Source organism: Sinocyclocheilus rhinocerous, unplaced genomic scaffold (assembly GCF_001515625.1).
Source record: "Sinocyclocheilus rhinocerous isolate Xijiao unplaced genomic scaffold, SAMN03320098_v1.1 scaffold1234, whole genome shotgun sequence".
Lineage (NCBI taxonomy): Eukaryota > Metazoa > Chordata > Actinopteri > Cypriniformes > Cyprinidae > Sinocyclocheilus > Sinocyclocheilus rhinocerous.
In genome coordinates, this window is record NW_015656153.1 from 1,363,686 (window position 1) to 1,372,685 (window position 9,000).

The 9,000-nt window shown below is 36.1% G+C and overlaps 1 pseudogene; it reads left to right on the forward strand.

Annotated features, from left to right (window-relative positions):
- The window catches only part of LOC107719499 (usherin-like), a 236,590-nt pseudogene that overhangs the window by 49,565 nt on the left and 178,025 nt on the right, over nt 1-9,000 (forward strand).

The window sequence follows — 9,000 nt, forward strand, 5'->3', positions numbered from 1 at the left end:
CCACTTTTTTGGTACCCTTCCGTTGGGGTACCTAGCACAGCAAAGGGTACCAAAAGGGTGGAGCTAAACTCACTGCAGAACGTTGATTGGTTGACTAGAATCGTCACTTTTGTGTGATACAAGGGGATAAAGCGTCTTTCACTCGTTCCGCTTTGCTGTTCATGAGTGTTGGGCTTATTTACATCAGAGTGCGCAAACACAAAAAAATATAACTGTGCATTTTATAATTTTATATTTTCACACATACAATAGCCGTTTCTCAATATGCATTCTTGTGGACTTGTGAAACGTCATTGCCCAAAAACCTGTGTAATTTTCTAAATATTACTGTTATTGTGTCATGAAATGTAGTTTTAAGAGTTTTTCAGGTGAGAATGTAATTGTTTAAAACTCAAATCTGTGGTTTATTTATAAAGAATAGCACCTATTTGAAAATTTGATATGCCGATTTCGGAGCTCCAGGCGATCACCGGGCGCTCAGTGCTCATGTATCCGCATAGAGCAGCCATAGCTCGACTAGTCCTTCCGACATTTGCCGCTGGCTCTGATGTCTCTGTAGTGATTAAACACAAGATACAATTTGTTTTGGGTAGGCTATATTTAACAGGCATTCGAGGTCTCATGAATCTATTATTTATTCCTGGTCATATCATTTTGGCTGAGCACAAAGTTACGGTTAACTTTATATATTTATTTTGAACTTTACTGTAGTACAGCGCTGACTTTGTAGCATAAGTTTGACTGAATTGTTTGCTTTTGTCTTTATTTCCTCTTAGATAAGCCTGTTATACTTTGTACTTTTACTTTTATAATGGCTATTATTGTTCATTAAAACTGACATTTAACAAAAAGAGGCAGAGTTGTGCTTGTTGTCGTGCTTTATCGTTGATCGCTACTTTCCGGCATACACCACGCCTATCAAGAAGGGTACTGTTGGCAGTGGAAACGCAAGCTGGATCAGGGATACCCGTACCGAATCGTACTGTACTGAACTGTACTGTACTGCACCACTCAGTGGAAACGAGCCATTATTTCATTATTAATAGTAAATTTTTTGGTAAATATATTTTTAAGATCTGAAGTACATTACAAGTGCGTATTCAGTACAGCTAAGCACACTTCTTTTTCAAAGTTAGCCATGATAGGTAACCAGTCAAACCAGTATGAAATTGCCCAAAATATTTTTTAAACTTGCATTTGGTCTAGGCTATTTTTTCCAGCAGGGAAACCATGCTTCCCAACATCCACCAATGAGCCTATGCATATGATATGAGGGCGCTAAGCTCACACGATAACCAGACAAGGATGTATGGCCAGCCCTCCCCTAGCTTGTGCCCCTCCACACATGATGAAATAATGCAGGCGTACCTGCTGCTCACCAGAGCCTCGGCCGCCCATGCCGGCACATAAAGCATGTGTACGGAGAGTGGGGCTGGCAGGAGTAAATTGAAAGCACAGGGAGCGGAGGGAGATCCATTTGGAGGAGGGTGGGGGACTGATGACTGTGTTTCTGCAGGCCCTCCCCCGGCTCCCCTCACGGAGCCACTCTGTCGTATTTCACCGGAAGGGAAACAGCCTGTGATTGAAACATCTCAAACTCAGCGCCCCCTGTCTGATTGATGTGTGCAGGAGCCTGACGGAGCCCTTGAGATTCAACTCATACTTTATTCTTAAGAAGATATAGACGGAAAGTGGACCAGGACAATCTTAAAGGAACATTTCACTCAAAAATTAATACCTACTTGACTTTTCTGTGAAGGCCAAAAGGAGATTATAGGCAGAATATCTGAGCAGGTGTTTTTCTCGCTATAGGGACAGTTCACCCAAACATGAAGTTTCTGTCATCATTTACTCACCCTCATATCATTCCAAAACGGTATGACTTTCTTCTGTAGAACTATGGAACTGCTGAAAATAATTTGTCCATTTTTACAATTATAGTTAATGTTCTAAAAGTATTAAATTACAAATTCATCATTAAAAATGTGAAATTACAAATACATGACACACAAAAGTGTATATTTCAAGACAATAAAAGTTATTTTAAAGTTACATACTAAGATGTACTTTAGGTTGGTCAAAAAACTTTTAAGTTCAACTAATTGCATATATTTAAACTAAAATAAATTTTCTTTTATATGTAAATAATATGAAATTAAGTGTTCATAAACATTACATTCAGTTCACATTTAAGTATATTCTTTAAAATTGTGTTATTTCTGTAATAATTATTTTTAAAGCTATGCTAAATCCTTATTTTCCCTGTAAGGCCCACTGTTGTAATATTACAACATCAGTTTTAGCTTGATTAAAATAAAGCTGCTCATGTTTTTTTTTTCTCTAAGACCACATTTACACAACTCAAGTCAAGTTTATTTGTACAGCGCTTTTCACGATACAAATCATTGCAAAGCAACTTTACAGCAAATTAAGTTTCTACAATATTTAGTGGTAGCTTATCAGTGGTGACTGTCAATTAAATGTACATATGGCAGAAATGTACGGAAAAATCAATTTAAGACGTAATAAAACAATTCATTTTTTTTATAATACTAAGTAATACTCTTACTCTCGATACTCAGTCACCAGTGTCACGTGATCCTTTAGAAATCATTCTAATATGCTAATTTGCTAATTTTTCATTATTTTCAATGTTGAAAACAGTTATGCTGCAATCATTTTTTCAGGGTATTTTAAGAACAGAAAGTCCAAAAGAACAGCATTTATTTGAAATAGTTTTTCGTAACAACGTAAAAGTCTTTACTGTCACTCATTACTAATAAACTGTGAGGGAATATTTAGATCGGGTACAACTAATGGGTCCTATTCTTCAACCTTGCAATGCTATTGGATGCTAGATTTTAAAAATATTTACCTGGCCATAAACACAACCTGCAAACTTCCCATGAAGCACATCATCTTGTTTTACTGGACTGGAAAAATCTACATTCAAGTAAGTAAAATGCCTAAAATATTTTTTTTTTCTGTGATTATTAATATGTGTAGATCATGTTGATATTAAGGTATTGTTGAATGCATTGATCATTTTAGATTTTGAGCTTGTTATGTCAGTGTTGTAATTTTGCAACGTTGGGTTAAAGGGGTAGCAAAATTTGCCTGTGCACCTTACACATTACATGGATGAATTGCACTTCTCATCTGTTCCATGTGAAAAAATACTAATAGAAACATACTGTTTTTGATCACTCACAAGTTTTAAATGTCTTTTTTGTTACCATTTTGATATTCAATCAAGATTTTATGATTTTTTTTTTATTGATGGATAAGTTCAAGTTGAAGAATAAATTATTTCTTCAATAATTTGAAAGTATTTGTGTAGCAATATTTTAAACCATCTGTATCTTATTATTTATAAAATGTATTTAACTGATCCTTTGCTTGTTTGCCCAAATATCTGCTTGCTGCATGAGAGACAGGTGATAATGTTTTGGAATGTGGGGGGTATAAGTGCTATTAGCATGATAAGTAAAGGGCACATTAAGCTATCAGACCATATTGTGTGAATTATGTGGAATGTGTGAATTCTGTGAATGGGTGAATTCTTTAAAATGTGTAAGTATGTTTGGGATCAATTTGCACTGATATTTTTAGCCTGGAAAATAATCATTGTTTTTTTCCATTTCAGAATGTCACCAGCCAAGAAAGACCGTCTCATCATATGTGTATGATATATCACTGATGCTGTCCACAATGGAAACAGTGACTTTGAGATGGACTGTGATACAAGAGAAGAATGTTTTAAAGTCAAGTCATGAAGAATATTTGAAAGCTTTCATTCAGTTCATCAGGTTTTGTAAATATAATCAAAACATATATTTTTTTTATAATAAATGTTTATTTTTCATAAAAATATGAGATAATTTATCATTATTGTGTGATTATTAGTGTGTATACATATAGACTATTGTAATGGGGTTACAGAAGCATTTCACCCTGCAAATGAACCTTTAGATGTTCTCTACATTTGTTCAGACAGTGAGTAAAATCACTGAAATTCTGCTACCCAAAGAGCCCAATGTTGCAATATTACAACATTTCCCTAAAAACTGACTAAAATGTAAAAAATGTAAAAACACATTTATTTCTGTATTAGAGGCCTCCTACAACAACATTTAAAAGGTTAAATAATTGTTTCACAGTTAGTTTCTATATTTGGGTCTACTAGGGCTAAGGGAGTTCTTTTTTTAAAGATTTATTTTACTTTATTTATTTTTTCATGATGATCGCAAAAAAGGAAGTAACTGAGAGCTCACAATAAAATATGCGTAACATCACATCATGCAGGTTTCTTCCTGTCTGAGGAGGGACTCAGCGAGTGTGAAGTGTGTGAATATCACTCGGTCGGAGCAGTGGGGCAGGTGTGTGCTGCCCACTCAGGGCAGTGTGTGTGTGGTCACCCATCACTGACCGGTCGCAGATGCGACCAGTGCCAGGATCTCTTCTTTGGCTTTAACCCAAGTGTTGGCAGGTCAGTGCCATGGTCCAACACCTTTATCTCGGTCATGTTCGAGAAAGACGTTTTCATTTATTACCATGCAGCAAGATATATCTTCAAGTAAAAAAGAACCGTGTAAATCACCGTCGAAAATTACTCCAGACCTCCCTCCCGTCACCGAGACTGAACACTAGTGAATAAAGCCCATTTAGAAAATCATGCACATCACTTTTCATAGCGATTTGAGCCAGTTAGCTACTTACTGGCCCACGGGTTCAGACATAGCCAGCAAAGGTCAAATTAGCCATTAAAGTCTCCCGCCTCTAAACGAGGCTGCATTTTAATACTCTCTGCATAGTTGATTTGTTGGATACATCAATTAGGTTGTAAATACATCATATGTTAGCTGTCTTAATGATATACTCCAAAGCAGCTCCCCAGCTTGAACATATGGCCTAAGTTGGGGATGGAAAACTTGGCATTCTTGAGAGTCAGTGGATTGGAAAATTATTTTTCTTCTTTTTTTTTTCGTTTCCTACACACGGCAGATTTTCTTTTGATGATTTTTATATTTAAGTCTTGGTTTGGTTGAAGTCTCATTGAATGACCTTCCTGAAGGCTTGCAGGAGATATTTAACTACTCCAGCCACGCTGGGTGAATAAAAGGAACAGTGGGGGACATCGTCAACGCTTCCCATATCAACCATTGTTTACCTTTTAAGCGTTTTCCCCCTCAAAATAAAAAATATGATGTTGGGATGCACAGTAGGCAGGGAGAACATTAATTGTTGGCTGGTGAGATGCAAATAGCATGAGCGCGTGTTTTCGATGCATCAACAACAGGGCTACCGGACATCACAAATTGTTAATCCATACGAGTCGTGACAGATCACTGCATACGCAATCCATCCAGCTGCACTCGTTCGCCCGGTAAGGATGAAAAATGAACTATTTAAACTGATTAGAGGGGAAGCTTGAACTGCATCAGGAGATCCTACACAATAAAGATTTCTTGATCTAAATATTATAAACTCATTTGTCCACCCCCAAATCACTAAGACGATGCATCTTATTTTGTTTTCTTATATTGGGTCGTTCGCTGCAGACCACCTAATAGAGGTAGTTAAAAACCCACAATATGGTTAGGGAAGATTAGCCATCACAGCAAATGACAGGCATAGGCTACATGGAAAGTGGTGCTTGGCTAATCATTTAACCTTGGTTGGGAAAAGCCAGTTTTATTTTACAGAAGTGTAGGTCATATCTGCTCACTGTTTTTTCCTGTTGCTAGTCAAACTTGCTTAATTCCTTGACTGCAAACTTTCCAGCTCTGTTTGCAACACCTGTTCCAGACAAACGTCGAGGCGCAATCTGGAGTCATTTACTTTGATAGCTGCAAGCTATTGGTGTATTTCAAATATGGAGAATGTAAGCATGTGGAACTTCGCAATATTGGTACTGATCACAGAATTTGATACCTCAATTGGCTTCGTTTTTGCATGACGAAGAGAAAAAAAAGTTCACTGTCTCCTTCCGAGGAGTCAAGGTCGAACCGCATTGGGAAACGGGTGGCTTAGCCCAAAACGCCCCTGTAGTTGACAGAACAAATTTTCAGCTCATTAAGAGTCTGTGGCTTTTATCAGCTGCTTTCGAGGGTGTCAGGCGCTTGGCCCCCACATCACCCGCTGCTGGCCCCTCAGGGCCTTTCCTCCTCCATCCCCTACACCCCTCTCAAAAGTGTCACTGACAGGTGCATCTGTGAATGCCTCCATTTAGTCAAAGTAACACGCACTAACACGCACACATTCACTTTTTGCAACTCTTCGTCTCTTAGCTAGTCGGAGAGAGACTCACAGTTTTTTGTAAATAGAGCTGGATTTGTTACTCTTGGTTAATTACCTGATTTCATGTCCTCTACAGACATGGACAATGTCACAAGAAGTGATGCTGTTTTTTATCTTATGAAAATGGTTTTTGTGTCTCTTGTGATCTCCATGTGTCTAGGTGTGAGCTGTGTGGATGTGATCCTGTCGGGGGATTCGATGGCATGTGCCACCCCCAGACAGGGCAGTGTCTGTGCAAGCCATATTTGACTGGAGATAAATGTGACATCTGTGTGAAGGGAGCCAGTCAAATGGATCCAAACAACTACCTGGGCTGCAGTAAAGGTCTGAATCAATACTGTATGTACTTTAAATATGTATTAATAGCTGCATTATTTTATATATATTGAATTAGCTTTTCTTTTTATAACAGCATTTCAGTTTTCATTTAAATTTTATTTTTTTAAGTATTATTTTTATTTTTATAAATTATTTATATTTTTTTATTCTTTAAAATATTTTTCTTTTTTAGTACTTCAAAAACCTACGTTTATTTTATTTAACTTATTTGCCAAGGCAACATTTGTTATTTTCGTAAATTTTTTTAAATACTTTTTTATAGTTTTAGTTAACAATAACAACACTGATGAATAAAAAAATAAAATATTTATCTATGTAAATATAAGCATAATGATACATAGAGCAATACAAATAAATTTAAATGACACTGAACTGTTCTTCATTGATATTTTTCAACATTAAATAACATATACAGATAACATTTAACATATACATATAACATTTCTTTCTAATCAGCATTATCCCATGATATCAAAATTTGGCATTCATGAAAGGCTATCAGCTAATAAAAGGACAAGCCCTTTGATATATTCCAGCCTACGGTTTCAGTAGGAAATATTTTAACATAGAAAAGAAAAATCAAACCATATAATTTTAAGGAGCTTTATTTGAACTAAAGTCCCTGCTTTAGTAGTTAAATTTTAAAATCATTTGGCTCAAAAACAGGAAAATGCCTCTTATAGATCACATCACAGAGTTTCTTTATTGTAGTGACTGTAATTTAAATGCAGATTTCCCCAATATAGTCAAATTGCTTTGTAAGTTTAATGCAAGAAAGGCATACCTAAGGTCAGAACTCACTGCCGTCACTCAATTGCTGTGGTATTTGCGTTGGACTGTGGAATTTATTACATACTTTATTCAAAATACTTGCCCAGGAGCTGACACGCAAATTTAATCATGTTGCATCCTTATGTTTTAGCTGAACATTTCTATTTAATATAGATATATATCTCTCTCATGATCTTACGCCATTCCTGGGTTCAGTGCATATCTACATTATAAACATTCAGCATGTATACTGTAAGGTGACCTGTTTATGGGTCTGTATGTGTTTAGAGCATACAGCACTTAACCTTACGGAGACTCTTAAAGCCCTAATGTGCCCCTCCATACAGTGTTTTTATTAAGTTAGCATTTTTACATGTAACAAATGATTGTTGCTCTAGTATATTCATAGTCCATTTTCCCTGTTAGCTAGCGGCTTTGGTGCTTTAACCTTGTGTCTTCCACTTCTTTAGTTCTGTTTCACAATGCAGATTTTTCACCAATATGTATCGGCTTACACTCTCCCACTCCTGTTCAGATCCCCAGCAGCAGCCTCCTCCCCTCGGCCGGGTTCTGAACTCCACAGCTATAGAGCTGAGCTGGAGAGCCCCTGACTCCCCCAACAGCAATGAACTGATGTACACAGTGCTTCGAGACTCAGAGATCATCCACATCAGCCACAGCCAGCACCCATTCAGTTAGTGTCAAATGTCTTTGTCCGAGTATATAAAATATGATTGTGTTCTGGAATTAAATGATAATTTAACTCTATGTCCTAAACAATTGTGACACAATCATATTGAAAGATTTACATTATTTCATAGAAAAGACCCCTGCAGACACTCATGACTGTGTTGATTTGACCTTTTTATGACAAGGCAAGATTAGTTAAAGTTGCAAAATGTCGTGTGGTGCGACTCCCCAAAAACATAATGATTTTTTATGAATTATTAATGATATTTGTTAAAAAAAAGTTAAGAAAATATATATTTTTAAATATTAAAAAAATTATGACTAAAATGTGTACACTCACATTCAAAGTGTGGGGAAAATATATTATTACTTAATACTTGATGACACCTCGTGACATTTCAAAAATGTCATTCAATTGAAACCTGAAAAAAATAAATGTTTGAAAGTTGTTGTTTTTTAAACTATACAACAATAAACATGAATACAAAGAGTACATTTCTAAGAACATGGCACATGTGCATTAAAAAGTGATTTTTTGAACATTCATATACACTACCGTTCAAAAGTTGTGGTTTAAATTAAAATTAATACCTTTATTCAGCAAGGATGCATTCAATTCAGAAGTGATAGTAAAGACATTTATAACATTACAGAAAATTTGTATTACTAATAATTGCTTTGTTTGAAATATTCATCAGAGAATCCTGAAAAAAGTATCACGCTTTCCACAAAATATTAAAGGGGTCATATGATGCGATTTCAAGTTTTCCTTTCTCTTTGGAGTGTTACAAGCTGATTGTGCATAGATAAGATCCCTGAAGTTGCAAAGACTAAAGTCTCAAAACCAAAGAGATATTCTTTATCAAAGTTAAGACTCTGCCACGCCCCCCTAAAACGGCT